Source organism: Podarcis muralis, chromosome 14 (genome assembly GCF_964188315.1).
Source record: "Podarcis muralis chromosome 14, rPodMur119.hap1.1, whole genome shotgun sequence".
Taxonomy (NCBI): domain Eukaryota; kingdom Metazoa; phylum Chordata; class Lepidosauria; order Squamata; family Lacertidae; genus Podarcis; species Podarcis muralis.
In genome coordinates this window covers 25,870,144-25,886,947 of record NC_135668.1, presented here as the reverse complement: position 1 = coordinate 25,886,947, position 16,804 = coordinate 25,870,144, and positions in this window count along the sequence as shown.

Here is a 16,804-nt window from a genome sequence, read left to right as displayed (position 1 = left end):
AGGGGGTGAGCTCCCATTGCTTGGTCCCTGCTCCTGCCAACCTAGCAGTTCGAAAGCACGTCAAAGTGCAAGTAGATAAATAGGTACCACTCAGGCAGGAAGGTAAACGGCGTTTCTGTGTGCTGCTCTGGTTCGCCAGAAGCAGCTTAGTCATGCTGGCCACATGACCCGGAAGCTGTACGCCGGCTCCCTTGGCCAATAAAGCAAGATGAGCGCCGCAACCCCAGAGTCGGCCACGACTGGACCTAATGGACAGGGGTCCCTTTACCTTTACCTTTACACATGACATTAGCCACAATCCATAGATATCATGTAGTTTCTTTAAAAAATACTGCTGTTTGATCTGTTTCACCTCAAATCAGCTTCCATCCATTTAGAAAACAGAAGCTACAGTTAAGCTGAGGTGTGTACATGTATGAGAGCTGTTACAAATGTGCAGATGACAGATTCATGAATAGGAGTTTGGGGGGCCGAGGGCGCAGGAAAACAAATCAGGTAATGTACATCATACAAAGATATCCTTGCTCTCTCTCTAAGAAAAACTGCTCCTTTTCCCTTTTGGGGTATTCTGGCGCCCGTATAGAATCCTTAAGTGGGTTCCCTATCGGTAGCAGAAAACATAGGTCAACCAGAGTATATTGAGGAGCAAAGCGGCTAGTAAGCCTGATCTTTATTCAAGGAACTGTCGCAACAGGGTCCCACTCACCAGATGCAAGAGGGAGGTGAACCCTGAACCCTTATATAGACTTTTGAAATTGCCCACCCTATAGCCCAAGACCACCCCCCAAAACATCATACATACATCCCAGAAGGAGGCGGTCTACAGCAGAAATCCTGTCTGCCAGGATACCTGATAATGGTCACTGATTGCATTACCGGGGCAGCCTGGCCATTCTTTTGTGATGGTTAATACTTTAGTTCCTGAATCCAGGTCACAAGCTCACCCTATTCATACACAAAGACGCCCTTAAGACAAGATTTGCGAGCAAAAAGACAATGGGAAGGCTTTCCCCATTTGCTTCCCTTACTCCAGAGGAATATCTGAAGTCATTGGGAGAGTCAAAATGGTTTCAGGATTGTTCTCCCATACTATTTCAGACACATGGTTTATATATGTAGGTTATATTCTTCAGGTATCTGAAGAAGTGTGCATGCACACGAAAGCTCATACCAAGAACTAACTTAGTTGGTCTTTAAGGTGCTACTGGAAGGAATTTTTTTTATATAGAGAGAGAGACAGTCTACCATCATCAAATCCCAACAGTGGTTCCACCACCATGTAACTCACTCCTGACATAGACTGATCTCCAGGACTCCGGCATTTTCGTTAAGACAGGTGCGGTATGTGCCATTTGGGACTCCCTCAGGATTCCCTTCTTAAAATTTGCTCAGATTTCTACCCTGGTGCAGTAAACTTAATTTTTACTAGACATTGCACTGCCCTCTAAAGGAGATCCTTTGCATTGCATATTCAGTTCTTCCAGCGACATCATTTCTCTTTCTGTTCTTGGAAAGCAAGAGAACAGGGGTGCCAACTTGAATGAAATATTGAGGGGGCCCAGGTAAGCTCCGCCCACATAATCGATCACGTGACGGTGCACACAGACACAACAGACACACACACACACAGCATCTGAATGGCAATGCCCATCAACTTTTTTGGGGGGCGGCCCCCTCAAATATTTTATGGGGGGGGGGGCTAAGACCTCCTCAGCCCCTAGGACTTGGTTCTTATACAACAGAACATTTATTCAAAGGGATGTTTTGGGCCAAACTGCTGTCATATATTTTCTTCAGTATGTTCAGGTTAAATACATAAAATACCAGGCCAAGAGTTTATTAGGTACAGCATTCTGTTTTCTGCTGTAGCCAGTCAGAAACTCCTGGAAAAATCAAAACAGGACAACAGAGATTTCTGTCTGTGACCCCAGCATCTGGTTTTGAGGTTTTATATTGGTTATATAGTACATATAACCAGGGTTGTCAACTTGATTAAAATATTGTGGGGGTCCAGGTAAGCCCCGCCCCACATAATCGATCACATGATGCAGTGCAAACACATCATTTGAATGGGAATGCCCATCAACTTTGGGCCCAACCCCCTCAAATATTTTGTTGTGGGGGCCGAAGCCTCCATGGCCCCTCGGAGTTGGCTCCTATGTATATGACAGTTTTATAACAAAGGTTATATAGTAGTTATTTACCTCTTACGGCATCTTGAGTTTAAGAAAGGATTTACATCTCTGAACACCAGTTTGGCAATGCCATCCATTTTTCATTTTCATTTCATTTTTAATCTGTATACTGCCTTTCCATATGGCTATTCACAAAGCTGTTTACAAGCTGAAGAAACAAACAACAAAAAAGTACAACAAAGATGAACAAAAATCTGACCCCATACAAATAAGTCATAATAAAAACGTGACTTTAAATAAACAACTTATTTCAAACAAAGCAGTATTCAATAATCCCTTAGAACATAATAGTATATTATAAAATCAACTCTTAAGATATCAGCAGGTAAGAATTAAACAGAAAATTCACTCTCAGCAGTTATAGGGAATCATTATTTAAATTGTATAATCAATAAAAATAATAATAACGAAAGCACAATACATAAAAATACCACAAGATGTTAAAACCATGTAAAAAGATCACAACAGCATGTGAAAAATTGCCACTAAATTCATACACACACATATTTGTCTGGTGGGGGGTGGGTACAGATTCATCTCAGCCAAGCAACTGCTTTAAGATCAAAGTCTTCCAAGGCATAAAGGGGCAATGGGACCTGATCGCAGCAGCAACTTTGTCCAGTCTGCTTGGATTTCCTCATCACCCCTGGCCTGGGATTTGTGCAGAATGACTGGATGTTCCACACACCCAGCACACTGGAGTGATTACATCTTGACAACAAAAAACCCCAGCTCTGGTTTTCAAAACCCATGAAATGCTTGGATAGCAAAATCGTCATTGTGCAACACTCTGGCTGTTTGTTCGCTTACGAGCGCAATTCCCAGCTTCCCCAAACTAAATTGTCTTCCTTTTTGATGGACAACTTGCAACCATTTTCACACTTGGCCCGCCTAAGTGTAGCCTAGCTCATTTTTTTGTGTTTTAATTTTAACTACTTGTATGCACCCTGCTTGCCAAGGTTTCTAAAAACAATGGAAACAAATAGTTGGATTTCTGTTGGATTTCGCCACCTAGTGGCAGGCAAAAAAATGCTGAACAGAAACAGAAATACAGTGGTACCTCAGGATAAGTACTTAATTTGTTCCGGAGGTCTGTTCTTAGCCTGAAACTGTTCTTAACCTGAAGCACCACTTTAGCTAATGGGGCCTCCTGCTGCTGCTGCACCGCCGGAGCTCGATTTCTGTTCTCATCCTGAAGCAAAGTTCTTAACCTGAAGCACCATTTCTGGGTTAGCGGAGTCTGTAACCTGAAGCGTATGTAACCTGAAGCGTCTGTAACCCGAGGTACCACTGTAATTGCTATGTCCAATACAGGGAGTCCAAAGGTTTAGTTAGTAGCAGTTGAGACTGGTCCACTAGGTCAAATGGGGCAGTGCCCCACCAACTTCAGTCTGTCTTTAGTCGGCCCCCTCCTGCTTGCCTTCTTACTTACAACAAGATTAGGGTTGCATCTGCCTTTCACAAACTCGGGTTCCACCTACTGCTGCTCCTTCTGCCTCTTGCCCCAGCAGCCCCAAGGACAGTGGCATAGCATGGTTTGCCGGTACTCAGGGTAGGTGCAGGCTTGCCAGGGGGTGGGGTGCAAAGGGTGAACAAAGCTTGCCATACCAGCCCAGTCCTCGCTGCTGACTTTGATCCCCCACAGACCAGAACCACACAGGCAGTCTCGCCAACCGACTTTGTCCCCCCACAGACCAGAACCACACAGGCAGTCTCGCCAACCGACACGGCGAAATCTTGACCCCTTGGGTTGGGGCGCCCAGGGCTCATTTTGTGGGGCTTGTGCTTTAGAAACAAAACTGCTTTTCAAGGTACAGACAAAAATGACAAAACTAGATGCTTGCCATGAGGAAAAATAGGAGGTTTTGCTAGGAATTGTACAAAACAAAGTGGCACTCATAAGGGGTGGCAACATAAAGCAAACTAAAAATGCTATTGCCGTTCATCAGCAATATATAGCAATATCAAGTTATAGGAAAAGTGGTGCTATTAACAGTAGCCCTTCTAGTTGGTTAATTGATTCGGCAGCTTCCATGCCCATGACATGTGATGCCAATTTTTTCCAGAGAGTTAAATGAAAACTCATAGGAGACAGTTACAGTTGCAAATGGCAACAAAATATCTGTGCAAGGAAAAGGAGCTACAAGTGCAACCTGTGTTCATCTGTGGCACCAAAGGCTTGGACCAAAGGCATAGGCAACCTTGGCCCTTCAGATGTTTTGGGACTACAATTCCCATCATCCCTGACCACTGGTCCTGTTAGCTAGGGATCATGGGAGTTGTAGTCCCAAAACATTTGGAGGGCCGAGGTTGTCTATGCCTGGCTTGGACACAGAGGCTTCAGGGTTAGAGCAGACCTGCCAAAGAAAGGTTTGGTGAGAGGTTTGGAAATGAAACCATGTCAAGTTGGCCTGGATAGTGAAATATGTGAAAGTTGTTTGGTGAGCAAAGGAACAAGACCTTCTATCCCCAAGCAAGCAAGGAAAGAGGCTTTGCAATTTATTCATACCGATATATGTGGTCCAATTCAACCAATATATCATGAGAAAAATAAAAAAAAAATGGAAAAATAAGTTTCCTGCTTGTATATGTTGACAAGATAATTTTGGTTACTGAGAGCAAACTAGATTGTTAAAAAATCCTTGATTTTCCAAATAAGAGAGTTTTGAGAATTTACAAGGTAGATTAAAATTGATGAATTAAAATTAGGCACATTGAGAAGGGGATTGTAAGAAAAACCCTGGGGCCTAATTAGAATAGTAGAGTGCTTGGTATCTGGTGGGTTGTGTGCCCTTCCCTTCAGTGTGTGCTGAGTTATGAACGTTAGTTAAGAGGGAACCAACGCTCTCATTTTGTTTCTTACCTCAGGCTTGCCTCATATTGCTGTATTTAGTTTCTCTTGTTATGTCCTTTTGTTCAAATGCATCCTGTGTTCATCTGTGGTACAAGAGGCTTGGACACAGAAACTTCAGGATTATAGCAGACCTGCCAAAGAAAGGTTTTCTGAGAGGAATGGAAATGAAACCTTGTAAAGTTGACCTGAATAATGTAATAGCCAGGTGGGGTTCGCTAGCTTGGGGAGTAGGTGTGTGATGCCTCAACTGGAGTAGGCTCAGGTGAGGGTGAGATGCCTCACAAAGCCTCATAAAGCCCAGAGTATATAACAGGAAACGGCGTTTCCGTGCGCTGCTCTGGTTTGCCAGAAGTGGCTTAGTCATGTTGGCCACATGACCAGGAAGCTGTATGCTGGCTCCCTCGGCCAATAAAGCGAGATGAGCGCCGCAACCCCAGAGTCATCCGCAACTGGACCCAACGGTCAGGGGTAAAGGGTACCCCTGCCTGTACGGGCCAGTCGTGACCGACTCATCTCGCTTAAGAGGCCGGGAGCCAGCGCTGTCCGGAGACACTTCTGGGTCCCGTGGCCAGCATGACGAAGCCGCTCTGGCAAGCCAGCACCAGCGCAGCGCATGGAAACGCCGTTACCTTCCCGCTATAAAGCGGTACCTATTTATCTACTTGCACTTAAGGGTTTTTCCGAACTGCTAGGTGGGCAGGAGCTGGGACCGAACGACGGGAGCTCACCCCACCATGGGGATTCGAACCCCCGACCATACAATCGGCAAGTCCTAGGCACTGAGGTTTTACCCACAGTGCCACCCATGTCCCAATAACGGTCAGGGGTACCTTTAGTAAAGGTAAAGGTACCCCTGCCCGTACGGGCCAGTCTTGACAGACTCTAGGGTTGTGCGCCCATCTGACTCAAGAGGCCGGGGGCCAGCGCTGTCCGGAGACACTTCCGGGTCACGTGGCCAGTGTGACATCGCTGCTCTGGCGAGCCAGAGCCACACACGGAAACGCCATTTACCTTCCCGCTAGTAAGCGGTCCCTATTTATCTACTTGCACCCGGGAGTACTTTCGAACTGCTAGGTTGGCAGGCGCTGGGACTGAACAACGGGAGCGCACCCCGCTGCAGGGATTCGAACCGCCGACCTTTCGATTGGCAAGCCCTAGGCGCTGAGGCTTTTACCCACAACGCCACCTGTGTCCCACCAGGGGTACCTTTACCTTTACCTTATATAACCTAGCATCCTGGCCAGGCCTATGTTGAAACGTGGGTTTTGCACCACCAATTGTTACAGTGGATAATTTGGAGGCGTTTGGCACAGTTTTGGAGTGAATCGGACGTTGGGTTTTTGGCAAAACAGTGACCCTGAGGGTTAGGGCACAACGGTCCACTACTCAGCAGTAGAGCACTTGTTTGGTGTCTCTCAAAATTGGGTGCGTACCAGGATAGACAAAACTGAGCTAGATGGGTTCAGTGTAAGCCAACTTCTTAAATTCTCTCTGCATAGAGAAGAGGTGAAGATTGATTTATTTATTTTCAATTTGAGGGCCACATTGCTTTTTGGGTGACCACATTCTGGGGGCCACATGCCAGTGGTGAGAGAGGCCAGAGGCAAAAGCAGGTGGAGCAATGGATGAGAAGTCTACCCTTTGTCTAGTTTCTACTCACAGCTGGAGGCACTAATGCTTCCGAATACAATTTGCTGGAAACCACAGAAAGGGTGAGTGCTCAAGTCCTGATTGAGGGTCTCCCACAAATATCTGGGTAGCCACTGTGAAAACAGGACCTTGGACTATATTGGCCATTGACCTGCTGTGACTGCCCCCCCCCCCCAAGTGATCTTTGGAGAGAGTGTGGTATACAAATGTAAATAATGATGGTGATGATAAAATTAACCTGATCCAACAGGCTAGTCTTATGTTCTTATGTTACTTAATGCATCTTCCTAATATCCGTCCATCCAAGCAAGAAAGAGGCCTTATCATATGTCAAGGACTCATTCCAGTCAGGTGCAATCACTCAAGGAGGGTGGGAAGCAAAAGTGGTTAACGGTAACACCTGGAGAGGTGTGGGGCTTTGGAAGACTCCCAAGGGCCAGACAGAGAGGCCTGGAGGGCCGCATGGTGATCCAGATCTCTGGCCCAGAAGAACTTGTAACTAGACATTCTTAACATTATGCCTACTGAAAAAAGCAACCTACGATCTGCTATTTAACTGAGCGGAGTATTCAACTTGGCACTATGTGCTGTAGGAAATCTCAAGCCACCTTTTCTCCACAATGGTCTTTTCATAATGCTCACACCCATAGTCTCTCTGCAGAATTACATTTCTTAAGAGAAAGCAAGAGACCACCTGTTCACAAAGCAATGCTGCCATCTCCTGGGCAAACTTCAGATGACTACTTGAAACATATTCAAGGGAACTATATAGGTCTCTTCACAGCAGGTCCATTGAAATTAATGGACATTATTAATGTAGGTCTATTACTTCCAGTGGGTCTACTCTTGAGCAGAGCTTAGTTGGTGAAAACTCTTTCTTCCTTCCTTCCTTCTTTCTTTCTTTCTTTCTTTCTTTCTTTCTTTCTTTCTTTCTTTCTTTCTTTCAACAGAATTAGATAATAAATGTTGAGGATGTGTTCATTTGGTACTTAAAACAGCCATGAGACTTCAATAGGGCTATCCCACCATGGTTGTTTTCCCTATTTATGACTTTCCAGAGCCGCCTTCCATAACCTGTTGCTCTCCAGATGTTGGTGGACACCAGCTTCAACTTGGGCCAGCATCTGGAGGGCCAAAGGTGGGGAAGGGTGCCCTAGAGCTCAAAGACAGAGGGCACATAGCAGCACCTGTAGAAGTGGCAAATGAGGAAATAGAAGAGATGGGTGGGGTGGAGATTCACTTGGGACAGTGCTATCATCCAAGAGGCTGGGTTCTATAGCTCCTCTCTGTAAAGTTTGAAATAAAAAAGGCCGGTAAGAAATTTTCCCTTGTCTTTATACTTTCCTGGGCAACTAGCCGGGAGCCGCAGACATCATCCTGACAGGCGGGGGGGATGTACAGGAATAGGAGGTTAGACTTGTTCAAATAAGACAGAGAAAGGAAAGCAAGAAAGTTTTAAGCCCTTATGATAAGTTACAACTTCACCTACTGTCAAAGCAGACTAATGACTCCTTCAGTAGGCAAAACATAGATCTAACTACAGTAGACGCTCGGGTTGTGAACATGATCCACGTGGGAAGCACATTCGCAATCTGCAGCGTCCAAAACCCACAGTGCCACATCTGCGCACGTGTGGGACACGATTTGGCGCTCATGTGCAAAGCACGATTTAGCGCTTCTGCGCATGCGCAAGCTCAAAAAACCTGGAAGTAACCTGTTCCAGTACTTCCAGGTTTGGCGTGGTGCGCAACCCGAAGCATCTGTAACCCGAGGTATGACTGTATATGCATGATGGCACCCCTCTAAACACCCCTTTGTTGCACTGATATACCCCCAGAAATACCACAACTCTACACTAACCCACAGACTGGCATAGCTGTTTCCTTCTCACCCACCCCTTTCCCTACAGTTGTTCATTCTGGTCCTTGTGGGTTTGCGAGAGGTGATGGATTGTGACTGAAGCAGATTTATCTCTGCATTGTTGACAACTGGGAGGATAAGGACCCTGACACCAATTTTCAGCTTTTCATTTCCCCCGCCTTCCCAGGCATTTGCCACAGAAGAAAAATAGCATCAGCTAAGATGGATTTTTAACTTCTCCTTTGTTAAATCACTCTGCTCAGGAGGATGAGGATCTCGCTGCAGCAGACTACTTCTTGTCAAGATTAATTCTTGTATAAGTCCAAGGCTGGACTCAAAATGAAGAGTCCCTGCAACCTAATCTATACAATCATCCTTCTTTGTGGCTCAAAGCAGGAGTCTTACTCCAGTAATGTAGCTGAGAGGCTATGAAAGATGGACTTTACATCAACTGGAGATGTTTGTCAGGGTCAGTTTCAGAGGAACTTGGCGTCTGACTGGCTTATTGGTGAAGCAATATGTGGATCACTGGCAGAAGAATTTCATCCCCCTTGCCAAGTAGAAATATTAGACATATTATATACTAGCAGGGAGTGCCTGGATCTGCCTGGGAATTCAAAGAAACAACATCAAAATAAATATTATTTTTAAATGGATGTACACACATGTCAGAGCTGCCCTAGGTCCCAGCTCACAAAGGACCAACGCCAGTTCGTTGTTATATAAAACAGTCTTTATTGAAGCTCAGTTCCGCTTTCACAGCCGCGGCACGCAGCTCTACGTCTCAAACTCTAGACCGCCGAAGCTCCGTCTGAATCTCCTCCCCCCAGACACCAGTTTAAGACTCTAGCCTTGCTCCACCTCTTCCGTTGCTCTCTTCTCCTCTGGGCCCGCCTGTCCCCTGGGGTCTCGCCTCTCCTAGACTCTTCTGACGCTGAGTCTCCTGAGTCCTCCCCCTCCCTCTGGCGGGCTTTAGGACCTGGTTCCCAATCAGGGTTTCCTGCCTACATTCGAACTTGGCGCGCGCACCCATCCGGCCACCTTCCTCCTGACCGTTACACTGCTCCTGTCACTGCTTCCCCCTTCGGGGAGGCTAGCTGCACCTGACTCTCCCTCCGTTCCCTCACTCTGCGATGGAGGCGTGGCCACTCCTGACTCATCTTCTCTCCCTGCTGGAGGAGAAGCTGGCCCTGATACATGTGACTCTTCCCCCTCACTACGCTCTGGTGGAGGAGCTGGTCCTGCTCTCCCGCTGCTGCTTTGGGATTCCCCGCTGGCCCCTTGCTTCTGGTGTGTCCCCCCTGGGAACCCCCTTGCCCTGGCCATCGGCGCCCCCCTCTGGGAATCTTCTGATTCGCTGGAGAGACTCATGGAATCTCTCGGGCCACTTTCATACTCCCCTACGCTGCCCTCAGATTCTTCCCCTTCGCTCTCCATCTCCTCTCTCCCCTGTGCCTCTGCTCCTGAGCCCCTGACAACACACGTCTGTGCGCACACACACACACCAACCCACCCAGGACTCTGTCATGATCTGGGGAGCACTTCCTCTGGTCCTAGTGGGAAGAGGAGACATATTTAATTAGAGTTAATTTGTTCTACCATCTTTTTTCAAAATGGCACCAGGCATCCAAACATAGAGAAAGATCTTCACCTTAGGAACCCTTGTACCAACTTTGGTGTCCATTTGGTCCCACCAAATTGGGTAACAATATCTTCAGAGCAATCCAGATGGGTACAGGTTGGGCCCATTATTCTAAAAAATAGGCAAAATGATGGTAAAGTCACATTATGGTCTGCTATCTTGATTCAAAATGGTGCTTGGTGTCCAAATATTAATGAAGACTGCCACCCCCACCTTGGGAACCGCTGTGCCAAGTTTGGCAACAATACTGTGAACAGCGACTGAACCTATGCCAAAAAATGGATGAAGTAATACCAAAGCGATGTTTCGGTCCACCATCTTGATTCAAAATGGCTCCTGGCATCCAAAAGTCAATGAATTCCACTGCTGCCACCTTCAGAACCCTCATGCTGAGTTTGAAATCTGGCAAAGTCATCCCAAAGTCATGGGAGATGGTATCTCAGCATCCATCAACAAAAACTGCCATCCTCCTCAAGAATCCTTGTGATAAGTTTGGTGATGATATCTTGACAGGCATCCAAGCACATAGAGAACCAACAGATGAAGTCCTTACTAAAATACATAACAGGGAACCTGTATTTATGGGTAAATCTGTCCATTTTGGTTGTCCTCATTTTCTTATTTTTCTGATCTTAAGTTCACTTCTCCACATTTCCACATCGGTCTGCCATATTGAGCATGGCATGGACACTAGCCAATCAGTGCTGTCTACAGATTGTTTTTTTTTAAAAGAACACACCCAAAAGGAGAGATGTTTTTGCAGTGTATACACTGTACCATTCTCATTGCATCCCACCACTGCTCCACACCTAACAACAACAACAACAACAATTTATTATTTCTACCCTGCCCATCTGGCTGGGTTTCCATAATTCATTCATTTTCACAGTGACTCTTTTCTATGGTTTTCCTGCAGAGAAGAGACCAGCCTTTTCATCTACATCTTGCAGTAAATAGATAGATTAGATAGATAGATAAATAGATAAATAAATAAATAAATAAATAAATAAATAAGTACCCACAGAGTCAATTAGTTCACAAAGTAGGACATTGAGTAATGCCACCCATGGCACTTCTTAACTGAATGAAATGAATTATCTTTCCTAAAAAGAAAATCAATTGGTATTTTCTGTTGCGGTGGAAAGACTGCATTTTGTGTGTGTGTAAATCTCTTCTTTTCATCAAACTTTGCCATGTGCCGGGTTGATATGCGATGCGCCTTCCACCTTCTTTTGATATTGCATGAATCGCAAGGGAGTGATGAACTCCAGATAAAGAACAAGACTGTGGGGCTAAAAATGACTCACGGAGGGATCCATCTTAGTCAAAACATGACAGCCCCAGCGTACATCCGAACACAATGTTCTCTGCCGAGTTATTTTCTTGCTCCATGGACACTTCCAAAGATATCCCTGGTCCCGTAAGAAGCAGACGTAGGTATACAGGATGTCCCCTTTTAATGGATGAATTATTATTTTTTGGCCAAAATTCCTTCTCAGTTGCAAAAAGTTGTCAGTGGCTCTGACTATAGTTAGCATCACAAACTGTATTTGAGAAGTGCGCTTTTTACATAGAACATCACTGTGTAAAATGAAGAATAAAAGCATGTTGCCTTTTTAATGAAAGCTGTTGATTATTAAAAGTGATGGAGGCATTTCTCTGTTTTTAAATCCACAATGATTGCCTTTTGGGTGGCTATTGCAGACATTCCTTGTTTTTAATTATTTTTACAGTGGTACCTCGGGTTAAGTACTTAATTCGTTCCGGAGGTCCATTCTTAACTTGAAACTGTTCATTAGCTGAAGCACCACTTTAGCTAATGGGGCCTCCTGCTGCCGCCGCGCCGCTACCACATGATTTCTGTTCTCATCCTGAAGCAAAGTTCTTAACCTGAAGCACTATTTCTGGGTTAGCGGAGTCTGTAACATGAAGCATATGTAACCTGGAGCGTATGTAACCTGAGGTACTACTGTATAGATGGAATTGGTTTGTTTGTTTGTTTGTACATATATGGAATTGTGTGTATTGTTGATGTTTTCACGGTTATTTATTCTGTGCCATTTTAGACACCACATGATTGTAAAAAGCAAACAAACCTATAAGTGGTTTTTTAAAAAGGAAACAATAAAATGACTAACAACGATAATTTAAGACTTTAAAAAGAAAACAAAAAAACGAATAGGCTAAGAACAGATTTAAACTTGCATCAATTTTCTAAAATATCTGGGTAGGCTTGCCTAAACAAAAAATGATTTTAGAAGGTGCTGTAAAGAAGAAGAGAAGAATAAGAGTTTGGATTTGATATCCTGCTTTATCACTACCCTAAGGAGTCTCAAAGTGGCTAACCATCTCCTTTCCCTTCCTCCCCCACAACAAACACTCTGTGAGGTGAGTGGGGCTGAGAGACTACAGAGAAGTGTGACTGGCCCAAGGTCACCCGGCAGCTGCATGTGGAGGAGCGGAGACGCGAACCCGGTTCACCAGATTACGAGTCCACTGCTCTTAACCACTACACCACACTGGCTCTCCAGTGTGAAGAGTACCGTGAAGGTGCCTGCTTGATATCATAAGGCAGGGAGTTCCAAAGTGTAGCTGCTGCCACAGTAAACGATCGGGTTCTTACAAATGCGGAACGGGTATTATGCAGTGCCCGTTTTGCTTTGAGGTATTCAATGGGGAATGATTCAGAGATGGAATCAAATAAATACGTGCTAGCATCTCACATGCTAAAACAAAATTTTAACAAGGCAAAAATGGGAGCGGTGATTTACAAGAGACCAAGAAAAGGGGACTGTCCTTCATAACGTACAACATTTGAAACCTAAAGTGTACAGCTACAGAAACCCAACCGTGGGGTTCAGCAAAGGTAGCAAATGCCAGCTGATTATGCCAGACCCCACCTCTGCCCGCTACTAGTTCATGACAGGTTTTGCCCTTTTCCCAACCTTCTGTGACAGGTGGGCCTTAGTGATTTCCAGCCCTCTCAAGCTGGGGATAAAAGGTCCGAGAGCCCTTGATCTACAGCCGGAACAAAGACTCCCCTCTCTTCAGGAGGAGAGTCTTTGTGGTTCGAGGACCCGATCCCCCCCATTTAAACTTGTATCAATTTTTGGGTATTCCGTTAAAGGAATCTGGCGGTCGTGTATTCTGTCCGATGCCTGCTTGGCGGGAGGCCATGGCACGACCCTCGGTGACATCAGGGGAGAGCCTATAGTTGGATTAGCATCAACAGGCTCCACCTACTGGTGAATAAACCCCCCTTGTTTCAGACTCACCCCTCTCTGAGGGGGTGGAGTCAGCTGACGTAATCCAATGCCTAAGCCAATACCTTTTCACTTGCTGTAATCAATAAAGTTGTGGCCTTTTCTTGCCCATTAACCTTATATAACGTGTCCTTGTGTATTCATTCCACTTTGGGGGGGGGGGGGATCGGGTCCTCGAACCACAACCTTTCTCTGTAAGCAGGGGGTGGTGATAATTTAAAATTTGTCGCGTAAAATTTATTAAAAATATATACAGTGGTACCTCGGGTTACATACGCTTCAGGTTACATATGCTTCAGGTTACACACTCTACTAACCCAGAAATAGTGCTTCAGGTTAAGAACAGAAATCGGGCTCTGGCGGCGCAGCAGCAGCAGCAGCGGGAGGCCCCATTAGCTAAAGTGGTGCTTCAGGTTAAGAACAGATTCAGGTTAAGAACAGACCTCCGGAACGAATTAAGTACTTAACCTGAGGTAGCACTGTATATATTTAAAATTGATGAAGAAAAAGAAAACAATAACCATAGCAAATATCAATAGTGTTTGCGGGATCAATTTCTAATCTGGACATGAGATGAATGAGCGAACATTGGCAATTTCCACGCTTGTTTCTGTTTTCATCAGAAGTTCTCCTGCATCCCTCCTCAAGACAAATTCCCTTAAACTTCTTCTGAGAAAAGAGACTCTCTCATTATTCTGTGGAAAGTCTACAGAGTGGGAACCATCCCCCTCGGAAAAGAAGAGATTGGCTCACTCCTAAGGATGCAATCTAATTTGAGGCTAACATACTACTACTGGACACTGTACGGCTTCTGAGGAATTGTGTCCTGTCAGGTGCAGGCCTGATCTGAAGCTTAAATGCATCAACTGGCTTCCTGCTGTGACCACAAAAAGAATCATTTCCCACAAACTGTTGTGTTTTGCACCCGCCAGGCCACCTTGCAAAGTCCTTGCAGGCAGGACGTTAGGTCTGGGTGGCTCACTGGTTTGATCCGGTCTAGAAAACCCAGAGCCTTAAAAATAACTGTTTATGTTACTGTTTCCTTGTCAACTCGAAATTTCCTGGACTGTTTAGATTTTTTTTTTAAAAAAAAAAGATTTACATGGACGGCAGATTAGTTTGAAATTGTACTACAAAAGGCATATCAGAGAACAATGAGAATGGAGTGCGAAAAGAAAGCCTTTGATCTTCACTCAGACGTACACATGTTTGCATGAAAACTACCAAGTGACACTTGTTTTCTTCTGGAACAGACAGGCAGGCTGCAGGGAAATGACACTGGCTTGTTTATAAATGACTGGGAGATTCCTGTTACCTTCCCTGACCTACAATTTTCAGTATTTCCTGGGAAGAGAAATTGACTGTTAAATAACTCTGATGAAAGCTTCCCCTCAGTATAAGGCAGTTTCCTACAATGCCTATAGGTGTATGCCTGTAACACACCAAACATTCTTAAGTTTGTTTTGCTTAAAGAAGTTTGTTTTGCTTCAGAACAGTTCAGGACCTCGCAGAAGAAATCAATATAGTACGCAGGATGGAAAACGAGCGAGGTCCCAACCCAAAAAGAATGGCAACTTAAGCTGACAGAATATGCGCAACTTGCAGACTTAACATATAGATGAAGAGAACATACGTTTAAAGAAGACTGGAAAACGTTTACTGAATACAGTGGTACCTCGGGTTACATATGCTTCAGGTTACATACGCTTCAGGTTACAGACTCCGCTAACCCAGAAATAGTACCTCAGGCTAAGAACTTTGCTTCAGGATGAAATCGTGCTCCGGCGGCACGGCGGCAGCGGGAGGCCCCATTAGCTAAAGTGGTGCTTCAGGTTAAGAACAGTTTCAAGTTAAGAACGACCTCCGGAACGAATTATAAGTACTTAACCCGAGGTACCACTGTATATGGAAAATAATTGTGTTCGGCTGAAAACGCTGGCAGCATTAAGATAAAGTCAACAGTGTAAATAAGTTTTGATGGATGCAATAATGGAAAACTGATTGGTATGGTTTTTGTAAAATATGCAGGGATTTAAGATATGTCAAATGAACCATGGAAAGAGAAGAAGGGAAGTCATTGATATCTTAAGGATGTAAAATGAGTATCTGAAATTGTAAAACAGAAATTTTAATATTTTTTTTTTAAAAAAACACACACCAAATATATATATATATAGTGTGCAGGGTGTAGGGAGCTAGCAGCTGGTTATCTCCCGCTTGGACTACTGCAATGCGCTGTATGTGGGGCTACCTTTGAAGGTGACATGGAAACTGCAACTAATCCAGAATGTGGCAGCTAGACTGGCGACTGGGAGCGGCTGCTGGGACCATATAACACCAGTCCTAAAGGATCCACACTGGCTCCTAGTGCGCTTATTTGTTGCTGGGAAAGGCAGTAGCTGAGTCGTAGGGTATCTGTAGATGGTCCCAGTTCAGTTTGCAGTATCTCTAGGCAGCTCTGGGGGAAATATTGGGGAGCTGCTGCCAGTCAGTGCAGGCAATACTGAGCTAGAGGGGGCAGTGGTTTGACTTGGAATATACCAGAAGTGTCTGGCAAAAGGCCACAGCTCAGTGGTAGATCATCTGCTTTGTATGCAGAAGGTGCCAGCTTCAATCCCTGGCATTGTCAGATAGATCTGAAACTCTAGACAGCCTCTGGCAGTCAGTGTGGGAAATACTGTACTAGATAGGCCAGTGGTTTAGTGGTGGGGCGCCTGCTTGGCATGCAGAAGGAAGAGTGCTATTATGCTCAGACCCTGCTTGCGGTATTCCAAAGAGGCATCTCTTCCAAGTTTTGAAATGAGAGCAGACAATGAGGAACTCCCTAACAAGGAGGTAGTTTGTGGTTGCAATGATTATTTACACTTCCTTATTAACCATCAGGATTATTTACTCCAGAACTTCCATTAGTCATGTGTAAGAGAATTTAGCATAGAGGTAAATTTTGCTTAGCCTATTTTCAGAGCTCTGTATTGCCATCATTTCAATGGTGTAGGACATCCTTTGCCAACTTGGTGCCCTTTTTTGGAATATAGCTGTCATTGGCACCAGCCAGCACTATTGAAACTGAAGTGCTGGGGTTTGTCCTCCCCCCTTTCCAGTAGGGCTGCCATACATCCAGATTTCCCCTGGATTTCAAATAATGGTGGCACTTTGTCCTGGATCTTAGGCAAGTTAACTTTGGCTTCTTTGGTTTAAAAAATGCTCAGCAATAATGGCGTTTGTGTGGGGGGTGGGGAAGCTCAAAAACTTTCGGGGTGTCCTGGTTTTTACTTTCCATCTCAGCTCTGACATTTCTAAGCCACTCTTAGAATGGGGGTGAAAATGCTTTAAAAAACAA